Source organism: Bos indicus x Bos taurus, chromosome 26 (assembly GCF_003369695.1).
Source record: "Bos indicus x Bos taurus breed Angus x Brahman F1 hybrid chromosome 26, Bos_hybrid_MaternalHap_v2.0, whole genome shotgun sequence".
NCBI lineage: Eukaryota > Metazoa > Chordata > Mammalia > Artiodactyla > Bovidae > Bos > Bos indicus x Bos taurus.
This window is the reverse complement of record NC_040101.1, coordinates 12,812,587-12,828,084: the sequence shown is the minus strand read 5'-3', so window position 1 is coordinate 12,828,084 and position 15,498 is coordinate 12,812,587.

Here is a 15,498-nt window from a genome sequence, read left to right as displayed (position 1 = left end):
TGTCAACATCTTCAAAGATGAGTCAGCGCCCCACCTTAACAGACCTTGGGTTGGGAGCTATGGGGGCTTATAGACAGAGCATCCCAGAGAGACCCGGACTAAGCTTCACCCCAAGAGAGGTGGGAGCATGGAGCAAGCCTAACGCTATGCTCTCCACTTTCTTCTTTGCAGCCCATGCAGAGTGGGAAGGGTTGGGGGGATGGCAGATGGCTCATAGAATGTTATTTATAATGCCCTATGTTTTGTATCTGCCAAGGAGGGAGCATCCCATAACTGGAGGACTCTGTTTTACCAAAAGAGGTTGCTGGAGCAAAGTGATTTGCCCTTAATCACACAAGGATGAAAAAGCTGAATTCTAGGGAAACTGAGAAGGAAGATTGGACACAGGATATGGGAGAGGGCAGAGCCAGAGTTGGATTAGGAGTTCTCTGTAGAGGAAAGATTGTGGTTACTGAGGATTTTCCAAGTAAAGGGTTCTGTACTATGCAAGGCGATCCCTGACTAGGATCAAAGATCTTAAGTTGCACGCGTGCATGCTAAGTCACTTTAGTCACGTCTGACTTTTTGTGATCCTGGTGACTGTAGCCCACCAGACTTCTTCAGGATTCTCCAGGCAAGAATACTGGAGTGGGTTGCCATGTCCTCCTCCCGGGGATCTTCCCAAACCAGGGACTGAATCTGTGTCTCTATGTCTCCTGCATTGGCAGGTGGGTTCTTTACCATTATCACCATTTGGAAGCCTAGATCTTTGGTTAAAATGGCCCGAAAGTGCTTGGTCTGCTTTATTTCTCATGGAAACCAGTTAAAGGGCTAAGCTAGTTATTTTAATTGGAGGAAAATAACTGAAGCCAAAACAGAGTCAGCTTCCCTGAACAAGGGGAAACCTGACATTGAGTCACATTTCCACAGGTATGAATCCAATAAATCTTAATAGAACCTAGTAAGTTACGGAACGTCCACATGGTGGGATGTTATAGTTACTTAAAATTGATAATGCTAAATACAGGAGGAAACGTGCAAGGTGGTACATTTAAGAAAAAAGAACTTTGATTTACATATTCATTATGAATCTGGCTCTGAAAATGCAGATGCAGAGATAGAGGGGTGAGGTGCAAAAACAAGGAGAGTTGTATTAGGGTATGATTATTATATTGATTTTCTGTTCTTTTCTTTAAAAAACCTTTAATGTCATTTTTAAATCCAAACCATTATAAGACACTGGGAAATGCTGATGCAGGCATTTAGTGAGTACCTCATCGGTATGAGACTCTGTGAGGGGCTTTGGTCCTGGTGCACCATCATAGAGTCTGCAGGCTAATAGGGAGACATAAGTTTGGGTAAACTTTGGGAGTTGGTGATGGACAGGGAGGCCTGGCCTGCTGCGATTCACGGGGTCGCAAAGAGTCGGACACAACTGAGCGACTGAACTGAACTGAAGGAGACAGCAGTTCACAGCTCATTACAAGGAAGAAAGTGATGTGTACAATGACCAGAGGAGAAAACTAACCTCTTATCGGGGCAGAGAGGAGAAAATACATCCAACATATTGAAAAAGGCATCATGGAGGAAGGAACTCAAAAACTCTGAACACCATTTCTGAGGGCGATGGGAGCCACTGGATGTACACTGGAAGAGGTGGGCCATGATGGGAACTGTGCTTTCTAGAAACGCCATTGCATCATGTGTAGAATAGAGGTTCCTATAGACCCAGGATGAAGAGGGCTTGGCCTCCAGTAGTGCGGGGGCTAAAAAGAGGAGAGGAAAAAATACACTAGAGTACAGGTCATACAATAGCTTGAAGGGGAGAAAAAAACCCAAAGTAGCAGCCTAATTAAGAAGACAGAGCACAAGTGTTCACATAAAGATGGCAGGCCTATTAGTCTACTTGGGTTGCAATGACAAAATACCATAACTGGGTGGCTTAACACAGAAATTTATTTTCTTCCTATTCTGGAAGCTGGAAAATCCAAGGTTAAGATCCAGCAGAGTTGGTTTCTGGTGAAGGTTCTTGCTGGATGGCAGCCAGCCACCTTCTCAATATGTCTTCACAGAGCCTTTCCTCAGTATGTATACATGGAGAGAGACAGCTCTTCTTATGAGGCACTAATCCCATCATGGCGTCCACTTTCATGATCTCACCTAAACCTAATTACCTCTCAAAGGCCTCACCTCCAGATACCATCCTACTGGGGGCTAGGGCTTCAGCATACGATTTGGGGCAACACAATTCAGTCTGTTGCAGGAAGGTGGTACTGCCATTCCTTGGCTAATGGATGGCAAGGTGAAGAAATGCATTGTGTGTATGTCAGATAGTATCGGTCAGAAGAAACAGTGACTCCATTACAGGATGAAAGTCAATCAAAATTAGTGAGTAAAAATAGAATGTATTAAGTCACAGAATGCAGGGGAAGTCATGAGTGAGTAAGTGAAGTTGTTCAGTCGTGTCCGGCTCTTTGCAATCCCTTGGACTGTAACATACCAGGCTCCTCCATCCATGGAATTTTCCATGCAAGAGTACTGGAGTGGGTTGCCATTTCCTTCTCCAGAGATCTTCCCAACCCAGGGATTGAACCCAGGTCTCCTGCATTGCAGGCAGATGCTTTACCATCTGAGCCACCAGAGAAATCATAGGGGTCATCAAAGCATTGTGGGAAAGCAGATTAGATAAGCAAAGGAAGGTAGCAAAATGTCTCATCCTTGCAATCCCAAGAATGAGTTTAAACCAGAAAGGAGGGACTTCCCTGGTGGTCCAGTGGCTGAGACTCCACGCCCCCAGTGCAGGCGGGCCTGGGTTTCATCCCTGGTCAGGGAACTACATACCACATGCCACAGCTAAGAGTTCACATGTCACACCTAAAGATCCCGCGTGCCGCAACAAAGATCCTAAGTGCTGCAAATAAGACCAAGCACAGCCAACTAAATGAATAAAAATAAATATTTTTTAGAAAACAGAATGGTAGTGAAATCCGACCACAAAACACAGAAGGCTTGGACTTCCAGCCAAAGTAGGAATATGCCCTCTTGCCTGAAACAACAAAAAAAGTGAACAAAAATGTTTGAAACAAGTTTTCAAGAGATTGATCATTAGGCAATGAAAGAGTGCTCCCAGAGAGTCAGAAAATAAACCAAATTAGCCCAGGGGCTAATTAACCAGGGGCCTGGCTGGTTGCCTTGGGCGAGCTCCAGTACACAGCACTAAGAGAGAATTTGGGAAGCCCCCAGGAGACAAACTGGAAGTCCAGGGAGACAGAACAGCTAGGGTTCTCTGACAAAGTACCAGAGAGAAGATAACTTCCCCAAGAGAAAACTCCAGAGAACTGCATAGAGTCCCTTAGGAGCAGATAGCAGAGGACTGGTCAGCATGGCATGTGAGAAATCAGATTTCTCCTCAGAAATAATGCAAGCAAGCAGAGAGTGGGATTACACCTTTACAGAACAGATAGAAAAAAATCTTTAACCTAGAACTCTATACCCTGTGAATTGGTTTTCTTCTCCGGTTGCATAACTAATTATCACAAGCTTGGAGCCTTATAACAAAACAAGTTTATAACTAACACAACTATACTCCAATTAAAAAAAAAAAACTTTTAAGTTTATTAACTCACAATTTTCATGAGTCAGGTTGCATGTATTTACATCAGACAAATTACATGTAAGAGCATAGAATATTACTATTCTTTGTAATGAATGAAATGAAATGAAAAACACCACTTCATAACGAGAAAAGGATCAATTTATCCAGATGATACTACATTTTTAAGTCTTTATGCCCATAATATCAGAGTTTCAAAATACATTAAGCCAAAAAAAAGGAGAGGAAGAGGAATAAGACGAGGAGGAGGAGAAAGAAGGAGGACTGAAAGAAGAAACAGAGAAATTCACAAACATAGTCAGACACCTTCTACCTTAAGATACTAGATAAACCGAGCAAATTAAATGTAAAGTAAGTAGAGGAAAGAAAATCAGAAGGGTCAGAGATCAATGAGAAACAGAAAAATAACAGAGAAAATAAAAAATCAAAATCAACCAAACTTGCTTTTAAAGAATATTAATGAAATTAATAAATCTGAGCCAGGTTGATCAGGAGGAAAAAAAACAGAGAGAGAGAGGGAGGAAGTAGATACAAATTACCAACAACAAGAATGAAAATATCATTATAGAGTCTATAGATGATAAAGTTATAATAAATGAGATATTACAATCAACTTGATGCCAATAAATGTGATAACTTAAGTAAAATGGAAAAATTCCTTGAAAAATAAACTACCAAAACTCGTCCAAGAAGTAATAAATACCTAGAATAGCTCTTTATTTGTTAAAGAAGTGAATTTATAGTTAAAAATTTTCACATCCTTGAGAGGAATTTCCCAGGACACAGGATTTTCATGCTAAAAGTAGGACAGTCCCAGACAAACCTAGATGGTTGTTAACTGTAAATCTGCCACCTCATCCTGGACATAGCTGCGAGGCCAGACACAGTGGTGGCCAGGCTAAGTCCAGCATGGTCCCCATGCCCAAGTGGTCACTGAAAGGGTGACATGAAGCCTTAGTTCAGCACACTCCAGCTTTGGTTATTTAATAGCTTCTCCTTCAGAGCCTTAACTGAATTCCTCTGACCTTTTGCTGCAAAAGCATGTGAGCTAGATACCAGGTCGTTGGCAGCAATTTATAATTAATTTATGCCGCCCAGAAGTCCCACTGGGTCAGTTTCATTCTTCACCCAGTTAATGAAAGGATTTCAGGACACCTTTGATCAGTAAAAGCATGATTAAGATTTCCTCCCTTTTCCTCTTCTCTAGGAATGAGTGATGCATCATCCCACTGCAGAAGCCCATTCTCAAAAAAAATGTACGTGCTGCAATCTTGTTTTTAATTAGTCTCTGCCTTCAGATGAAATCACCATGTCCCTACTTTGGATCTCATTCGTAAGATCACTTATTTTGCATATGGAAGGCTTTGTACTGACTCACTCATTTAGGCGAGGCCATATGGTGCCCACAGAGCAAAACAACCTTGAGTCAGGTCGAAACCCAGTGGAAGCAAAGGAGAAGCCAGCACAGTCCACCAACTGACATTTAATTGACCATCTACTACGTACCACCAGTCAGGCCCAGAGCCTGGGGTGTTCAGAGATGAGCAAGAGGCATAGACACTACCTCGAGGCAGAGTTTCTCAACTTCACTACTGACCTTCAGAGTGGGATCGTTCTCAGTTTTGTGGGGCCATCCTGTACATTGTAGGATGCCTAGCAGCATCTCTGACCTCTACCCACTTAGAAGCTGGGAGATCTGTGCCCCGCTTTCAGTGTGACATTCAGACAAATCTCCAGACATTCCAAATGTTCCCCAGGGGCAGAGTTGCCCTTAGGTTGAAAATGTTAAGGTGCTTGCAATCAAGAAAAGTAACTAAAACAACAACACAAATCTTTATGATGAAGGACATCACAGGAGAAGTTGTTTAGTCGCTAACTTGTCTCTGACTCTTTTGTGACCCCATGGACTATAACCCTCCAGGTGCCTCTGTCCATGGGATTTCCCGTGCAAAAATACTGGAGCGGGTTACCATTTCTTTCTCCATGGGATCTTCTCGACCCAGGGATTGAACCCATGTCTCCTGCATTGGCAGACCAATTCTTAACCACTGAGCCTCCAGGGAAGCCCCACAGTTGGAGTAAAATAGTTGTAAACTCCAGTGGTCTTTGAAATCAGCAATGGGAATGCCAGTGGGAACGCATCTAACTGGAAAGGACAGTTTGGCTCAGCTCCAGTCAAATGTTATCAGATACTCGACATGTCTAGTAAATTCTGAAATCTGAGCATCTATCTGAAATGTTCAATTTCTTAATATTCTCAGTTTAAAAATCATTTTAAAAGAATGTAAACCCTCAAAATAAGTAAATAAATTAAAAGATCAAGAGCCTGATTCAGCCAGATCCCCCTTGTGTGTAGAAAATTGGGCAGCATCTGAGTCCTGGCACAACCTCTGGCTCACTTCTGCCTCTGGGCATTGGGGTCTGTTTCTACACATTGAGGAATTGTCCATACGATCGAGTTTCAACAGAGGTTCTTGACCCCGACACCCATTCAAATCACCTGGAGATATTTAAAAACCCATCAGGCCACTGACCTCACATCCACCCAATTAAACCAGAACCAGGGAGTCGGGGTAGAGGTGTCTGTGTTTGTAAAAAATCTTCTCAGGTGATTCTAACATTCACTGCTGCTGCTGCTGCTAAGTCGCTTCAGTGTCCAAATCTTCGCGACCCCATAGATTGCAGCCTACCCAGCGCCTCCATCCATGGGGATTTTCCAGGCAAGAGTACTGGAGTGGGTGCCATCGCCTTCTCCGCAACATTCACTGGTGTAGAAGAAAACCAACATGTGTGAAGGCTTGCCTCCAGGAAGTGTATGATTACAATCTGGGGCTCCAAGGAGTGGGGAGGGATAAGTTGGGAGATTGGCACTGACATTACACAGTACTACGTATTAAACAGATAACTAAATAAGAACCTACTCTATGGTTTTTCCTGTGGTCATGTATGGGTGTGAGAGTTGGACCGTGAAGAAGGCTGAGCGTGAAGAATTGATGCTTTTGAACTGTGGTGTTGGAGAAGACTCTTGAGAGTCCCTTGAACTGCAAGGAGATCCAACCAGTCCGTTCTGAAGGAGATCAGCCCTGGGATTTCTTTGGAAGGAATGATGCTAAAGCTGAAACTCCAGTACTCTGGCCACCTCATGCGAAGAGTTGACTCATTGGAAAAGACTCTGATGCTGGGAGGGCTTGGGGGCAGGAGGAGAAGGGGACGACAGAGGATGAGATGGCTGGATGGCATCACTGACTCGATGGACGTGAGCCTGAGTGAACTCCGGGAGTTGGTGATGGACAGGGAGGCCTGGCGTGCTGCAATTCATGGGGTCGCAAAGAGTCAGACACGACTGAGCGACTGATCTGATCTGATCTGATACAGCACAGGAAAGTCTACTCAGTACTCTATAATGACCAATATGGAAAAAGAATCAAAAAGAGTAGAAATTTGTATATATAGAACTGCTCCATTTTTCTGTACAGCAGAAACTAACACAATATTGTAAATGAACTATACTCCAATAAAAATAATTTAAAAATAAACAAAATCAGTGCATGTTCATCTTCAAAAAATAGAGAAAAATTCTGAGAAATGTTAAAAGATAAAATGAAATATCAGTCACACACACACACACACACACAAATCTGGGATTCCAGACACAGACTGGTTTTCAAATCCTGCTCCACCCTGGGCAACTCTTGATCTAAGAGAAACTTAATCCAGGCAACAGGGTCTCTATTTGTTAAATGGAGATAATAACACTACCTCAAGATTGCTCTAGAGGAGAAGTAATTAGGTTCCTGCCAGCTCTAACACTCTGTGGATTTCCCTTTGTGTGAAGAGGAAATGAGTACTAGACACCCACTAAGTCTGGAACTGAAATGCCCCTGTGGGATCCCTCAAGAAGGATGGGAGATAAGGAGCCAGATGACGACTATTCACAACAGAAATTCCAAAGTGACACAAACAGTCCTCCTACACACACAATCATTAGCTGCCAGAACAGAAGTACCTTGAGTATCATTCTAAAAGAATTTGGCTTTTGAAGCTTACCTCTGTTACCAGGAAGGGTCTTCCACCAAAAAAACTTAAGGAGCCCTAACATCCAAACACTGAGTATTCTGAAGCATCTGATCCAATGTCATGTCGGTAATATTTCCATTATTCACCTGAACCTCTGTAACAAGATGGCTAACTAGGGCCTTCCATTTGGTACACACACATTTATCATTTGATTAGAAAAGATTACCTATATTTAGATAAAACATATATCCCCTAACAGGGATGGACAGTTATAAATAACTTGGGAAACTCTCGCCGACGCCCAAAACATCATGATTTAGGTCAAAAGAAAAAGCCTTTCTGATCACTGTCCTTTCGCATTCCCCAGCACATTTTTCATGTTTACTTGCTGTCACCCCAGATAAGTGATCACCGTGGCCGCATCCTATTTCCTCACAAGCAAAGGTGGGAGGAAGAATTGTCACAATCAAAGGGACAGGATCAAGGCTCCAAGGAGGAGCAGTAGGGTCTAGGGCCTCTGCCCTCTAATCAGATTAGCCTACCTCCAATTTATGTTGGACAGCTATTGGGGAGCCACAGAAATGGCTTCAAGACCTCTACTCAAGCTGTTGGATGAAAGAAGGACTTAAAGGAAACCAAGCCTCTCTTTCCACATTGAAACAGAGGCCTAGCCCTTCCATAGTGTTTCTTCCTTCCCTGTCCATTGAAGCAGCTCCGGTGGATTCTGATGCAAAAGAAAAACCACAACCAATGATTGTAGCTAAAAAATTTTGAGCAGAAAACGAAACAAAGTAGTATTGGATTGCTACTGCTGCTAAGTCACTTCAGTCGTGTCCGACTCTGTGCGACCCTATAGACGTCTGGCAGTCCACCAGGCTCCCCGGTCCCTGGGATTCTCCAGGCAAGAACACTGGAGTGGGTTGCCATTTCCTTCTCCAGTGCATGAAAGTGAAAAGTGAAAGTGAAGTCACTCAGTCGTGTCCGACTCTTAGCGACCCCATGGACTGCAGCCTACCAGGCTCCTCCATCCATGGGATTTTCCAGGCAAGAGTACTGGAGTGGGGTGTCATTGCCTTCTCCGAGTATTGGATTAGAACCAAGTATAAAATAAATATCCATGAGTCCAGAAGATACTTCCTCTTCTAGGAAGATGGAATAGACATATTTTCCTCTATTTTTTTTTCCGCTATGTATAACTAAAAACCGTAAACATTTTGCATAAAACACACACAAGTATACTGAAGGGGAGAAAGCAGACCAGCTAGGGACCCTGGTGTCCATGAAACAATATGGTGAGTTTCCTGAGTTTTCTCTTTACTCCATATACCTCCCCCCACCACATGGAGTGGGAGAAGCCCTCTATCAAATTGAGGCCCTCTAACAATCTAGAAAGGCCTAATACACACAGACCAAAAATATAAATAAATAAACACAAAAAGCTCCAACAAAAGCCTGGCCAAAGGGCCAGGAAAGAACACTGTTAGCCCATGACCTCTCTACTCCAGTCAAACACCACTTAAAACTGTGGTTCCATCTCTACTCATGGCAGCAAAGGCCAAGTGGGAAGCCTAGAAGTCCACTCTCTCAAGGCTGTAACCAAGTGCCCCAGCACCCCTACCCAGATAGTATCAGAGACGTTGAAGTAGAGAGCCAGGGCTTTTATCCCACCCCAGCACTGTGGTAATGAGCCCCCACCTCTTCAGTGTCAGTGAAGACCACATGGGGAGCCCAAACTCCTAACCAGGACTAACCAGGAGCCCCCACTGCCTCAGGTGTCAACAAATGCCTTGTAGGAAACCTGGACTTCTATCTCCACCTGGCAGCAACAAGGCAGCACTACAACGTCCCCTACTGAAATGGTGTCAGGAAAACCCAGTAAACTAAAGGATTAAATAAGATGTAGTCTCATGACACAAGACAAAAATGCCTGCTGCTGCTGCTGCTGCTAAGTCACATCAGTCGAGTTGGTGTCCGACTCTGTGCAACCCCATAGACGGCAGCCCACCAGGCTCCCCCGTCCCTGGGATTCTCCAGGAAGAACACTGGAGTGGGTTGCCATTTCCCTCTCCAATGCATAAAAGTGAAAAGTGAAAGTGAAGTTGCTCAGTCGTGTCTGACTGTTAGTGACCCCATGGACTGCAGCCCACCAGGCTCCTCCGTCCATGGGATTCTCCAGGCAAGGGTACTGGAGTGGGTTGCCATTGCCTTCTCCGAAAAATGCCTGGGCTTCAGTCAAAAATCATTCGTCATATAAAGACCCATGACAACCTCAAACTAAACGAGCGAAGACAATCAATAGCTGCCATCACCAACAGAACAGAAATGTTAGAATTACATGACAAAGATTTAAAATCAGCCATGATCAGCAATGGAGATGCAGACATAGGAAAGAGATTTTTAGCCATAGTTGGGGAGAGAGAAGGTGGCATGATTTCAGAGAGTAGCATTGAAACATATACATTACCATATGCAAAGTAGATAGCAGTGGGAGTTTGCTGTGTGACACAGGGAACACAAAGCCAGTGCTCTGCAACAACCTAGAGGGAAGATGGGGAAGGATGTGGGAGGGAAGGGACATACGTGATACCTATGGCTGATTCATGTTGACCTATGGCAGAAACCAACACAACATTGTAAAGTAAATACCTTCCAATTAAAAAAGAAATTGTTTTGTGAAGCAGCCATGATAAAAATGCTTCAAGAAGCAATTACAAATGCATCTTAAGCAAATTAAAAGATAGGAAAACCTCAGCAAAGGAAAATAAAGAAGAACCAGAAAGTTTGGAACTGAAAATCACAACAACTGAAATAAAAGCTCAGTGGGTGGGCTCAATAGCCAAATGCGAAACAGAGCAAAGAACTAGTGAACTGGATGACAAGACAATAGGAATTACCCAATCTGAACTAAAGAAAGAAAATAGACTAAAAGAAAAAAAAAAAAAATAGAGAAACAGAGCCTCAGAGATCTATGGTACTACGATAAAAGATCTAACATTCTTGTTATCAAAATCCTAGAAGAGAGGAGAAATAGAGTGGGACTGAAAAGAGACTCAAAGAAATAATGGCTGAAAACATCCCAAATATTAGCAAGAGACATAAACCTACTAATTTGAGGAGATGAGTAAATCACAAACAGAAAAAACCCAAAGAAACCCACATAAAGGCACATTATAATTAAAATTCTAAAAAGTAATGATGAAGAAAAAGTGTTAAAAGCAGCCAGAGAAAAATGACAACTTACCTTTGAGGAAAATAATTAGAATGACTGTGGATTTCCTATTAGACTCTATGGAGCACCATGGAGCAGGAAGTGACAGTATTATCAAGGTTGTGAAAGAAAGAACTATTAACCTTGAATCCCATACCCAGCAAAAACATCCCACAGGCATGAAGGGGAAATGAGAACATTCTCAGATTAAAGAAAATTAAGAGAATTCGGTTCCAGCAGATCTACTCTAAATGAATGGCTAAAGGAAGTTCTCTAAACAAACAAAAAAACCCCAATAAAACAAAAAAATCTTAGAACATCAAGAAGGAAGGAAGAACATAAAATATATATATTTATGGAAAGATTCCATAGAAAAGCAGGGAACAACACCCAATTCATTTTATGAAGCTATTATCATCCTGTTACCAATGCAAAAAGAGAAAGCTACAGTCCAGTGGGACAGACCAATGTCCCTCTTCAATACTGACACAAAAATCCCTAACAAAATACTAAGAAATAGAATTCAGCAATATTCCATAAGAATTACACTCTAAGACCAACCAAGGTTTATTTTATAGGTGCAAGACTGGTTTAATATCGACAAATCAATCAATATAACCCATCATATTAACAAGCTAATTAAGAACAATCAATCACATGTTCATCTTGATGCAAAAAAATCATTGTACAGGATTCGAAACACATTCATGTCAAGAACTCTCAGCAAACAGAAACAGAGCTTTCTCAGTGTGATAAAGAGCATCTACACAGCCCCACAGTGAACATTATACTTGACAGTGAGAGAGTGATTCTTTACTCTCTAAAGTCGGGAACAAGACAAAGACATTTACTCTTACTTAACACAGCGCAAAATGACCTAGCCAGAGAAGCAAAGCTGGAAAAAGAAGCGAAGTCATACAGATCGGAAGGAAAGAAGGAAAACAGTCTCTCCTTGCAAATGACACGATTATTTACACAGTAAAACTAAGCAAATCTACAAAAACTCCTAGAACTAATAAATGATTTTAGCAAGGTTATAGAATATGAGATAAACATATAAAAATCTATTGGATTTCTTAGATGTCAGGTAATATGTTTTTGTGTAATATTTTCATGCATACTTAAATAATAAGAAAAGCAGATGAGACAAAAGCAACATAGGAACATTAATTGTGTGTCTATGCAAATGAACCAGGCTTAAATCAATATTTTATGATAATCAAATTAGTAAAATGAATAATAATATGCAATCACTGAATAGTCTCCATAATAAAATGTTGAAAGTTATATCTACACTGATTTTCAAATTAAAGTGATTTAGGGACCAAAGCCTACTTTCCTAATAAAATGACTTTGCATTGTTTCAACAAGCCAAAATATATGTCTGTATGTAAGTAAAAGAATGCTTATTATAGAAAACATGGAAAAATTTCACCAAGCATTTTATCAGCGATAGAAACAAATACTTTGTTACACCTCATAAATCTTTTTAAAGAAGTGTACATAAGCATTTTCTTATGTACAAAATTGATAGAAAAATCTACATAAATCAAAAAATGTATTTTATCTCTATATACTTGGAATGAACATGTAGACACTGAAATAAAAAATATAGTATCATTTTAAATTGCTCCCCAAAAGTGAAATACTTAAGCATAAATCTAACAAAATATTGATAAGACTTGCATGTGTATAACTACAATATGCTGATTAAAGAAGTAAAAGAATCTCTAAATAAAGAGAGATGCACCATGTTCACAGGCTGGAAAACTCAATACAATAAAAGATATCAATTCTCCCCAAACTGATATACAGATTTAATACAATTACTTTCAAAATCCCAGCAAGAATTTTTGTAGATACAGATGTTATTTCTAAAGTTTATATAGAAAAGAAAAGGAACTGTAAGAACAAAGACAATTCTGAGAGAGAAGAAAGCTCCTGCGACCCACACTGTGTGACGCAGGTGGAAGGACACACACACGAACTAATGAATGAAATAGAAACCCAGAAACACGCCGACACAAATGCGCCATCTGAGTTTTGACGAAGATGCAAAAGCATTTTGATGAAGGGAAGACAGCCATTCATTTATTTATTTATTTATTTTAAGATAGTCTTTTAAATGATGCTAGAGCAATTGTCAGAGAAGGCAATGGCACCCCACTCCAGTACTCTTGCCTGGAAAATCCCATGGATGGAGGAGCCTGGTGGGCTGCAGTCCATGGGGTCACTAAGAGTCGGACACGACTGAGTGACTTCACTTTCACTTTTCACTTTCATGCACTGGAGAAGGAAATGGCAACCCACTCCAGTGTTCTTGCCTGGAGAATCCCAGGGACGGGGGAGCCTGGTGGGCTGCCGTCTATGGGGTTGCACAGAGTCACACATGACTGAAGTGACTTAGCTTAGCTTAGCTTACAAAAATAGTATTAAATCTCATATACTTTATATAAAAATCTTATTAAATCTTATATACCTTATATAAAAATGAACTCAAACTGGATCATGGGGGAACTTCTCTGGAGGTCCAGTGGTTAAGACTCCACCCTTTCAATGCAGGGGATATGGGTTTGATCCCTGTTTCAGTTCAGTTCAGTCGATCAGTCGTGTCCGACTCTTTGCAACCCCATGAATCGCAGCACGCCAGGCCTCCCTGTCCATCACCATCTCCCGGAGTTCACTCAAGCTCACGTCCATCAAGTCAGTGATGCCATCCAGCCATCTCATCCTCTGTTGTCCCCTTCTCCTGCCCCCAATTCCTCCCAGCATCAGAGTCTTTTCCAATGAGTCAACTCTTCGCATGAGGTGGCCAAAGTACTGGGGTTTCAGCTTTAGCATCATTCCCTCCAAAGAAATCCCAGGGCTGATCTCCTTCAGAATGGACTGGTTGGATCTCCTTGCAGTCCAAGGGACTCTCAAGAGTCTTTTCTAACACCACGGTTCAAAAGCATCAATTCTTCGGCGCTCAGCTTTCTTCACAGTCCAACTCTTGCATCCATACATGACCATGGAAAAACCATAGCCTTGACTAGACAAACCTTTGTTGGCAAAGTAATGTCTCTGCTTTTGAATATGCTATCTAGGTTGGTCATAACTTTCCTTCCAAGGAGTAAGCGTCTTTTAATTTCATGGCTGCAATCACAATCTGCAGTGATTTTGGAGCCCAAAAAAATAGAGTCTGACCTTGTTTCCCCTGTTTCCCCATCTATTTCCCATGAAGTGATGGGACTAGATGCCATGATCTTCATTTTCTGAATGTTAGGGAACTATTAATAGGATCCCACATGCTGTTCAGCACAGCCAAAAAATAATAATTTTGAAATAAAAATAAAATTTTTTAAATGGTGTGACAGGGAGGCTTCTGTTTCCATTGCAAAAAAAAAAAAAAAAAAGATGGATTATGGTCTTAAGTACAAAACATAAAACTGTAAAACTTTTAGGAAAAACAACAGGAGAAAATCTTTGAGATCTAGGGCTAGGCAAACCGCTCTTAGATTTGATACCAAAAGAGAAAAGTTGACAAATTTGAGTTCATCAAAATTTAAAATTTTGTTTCATAAAAGACCCTGTTAAGAAGATAAAGCTATGGTTTTTCCAGTGGTCATGTATGGACGTGAGAGTTGGACTGTAAAGTAAACTGAGCGTCTAAGAATTGGTGCTTTTGAACTGTGGTATTGGAGAAGATTCTTAAGAGTCCCTTGGACAGCAAGGAAATCCAACCAGCCAGTCCATCCTAAAGGAAATCAGTCCTGAAGGTTCACTGAAAGGACTGATGCTGAAGCTGAAATCCCAATACTTTGGCCACCTGAGGCGAAGTACTGACTCGTTTGAAAAGACCCTGATGCGGGAAAAGATTGAAGGTGGGAGGAGAAAGGGACAACAGAGGATGAGATGGTTGGATGGCATCTCTGACTGAATGGACATGAGTTTGAGTAAACTCCGGAAGTTGGTTATGGACAGGGAAGCCTGGCGTGCTGCAGTCCATGGGGGCCACAAACTCAGACATGACTGAGCGATTAAACTGAACTGAACTAAGAAGATAAAAACACAAGCTATAGAAGAAGTATTTGTAAAATACATATCTGCCAAAGGACCAGTGTCTAGAATATATTAAAAAAAAAAAAAAACTACGGTTAAAAAGGCAATCTAATTTTTAAATGTACAAAAGGCAAAAAAAGATAATTCATCAAAGAGAGTATACAGTGGTAAATGAGCACATAAAAAGATGTTCGTTATCATTAGTCAAAATGGAACTAAAACAATGAGCCATCACTACAAACCTATCAAATGACTAAAATAAAAAATCAAAACACCACCAAATGCTGACAAGGATACATCAGCATTACACCATGTTGCTGATGGGAATGCACAATGGTAGAGTCACCCTGGAAAACACTTACACAGTTTCTTCAAAGCTGAACATGCCACTACCACGTGACCCAATGCTTACACTCCTGGGCATTTATCCCGGAGAAATGGAGGCTTATGGCAACACTTACACCTGTACATGAACGTTTATAGCAGCTTTATTCATAATTGCCGAAAGTAGAAACAATCCAGATGTTCTTTGACGGATGTATGGTTAAACTATGGTACACAGTATGCAATACTACTTAATAAAATGGAGCAAAATATTAATATAAACAGCATGAATGAATGAGTCTTCAGAGAATTATTC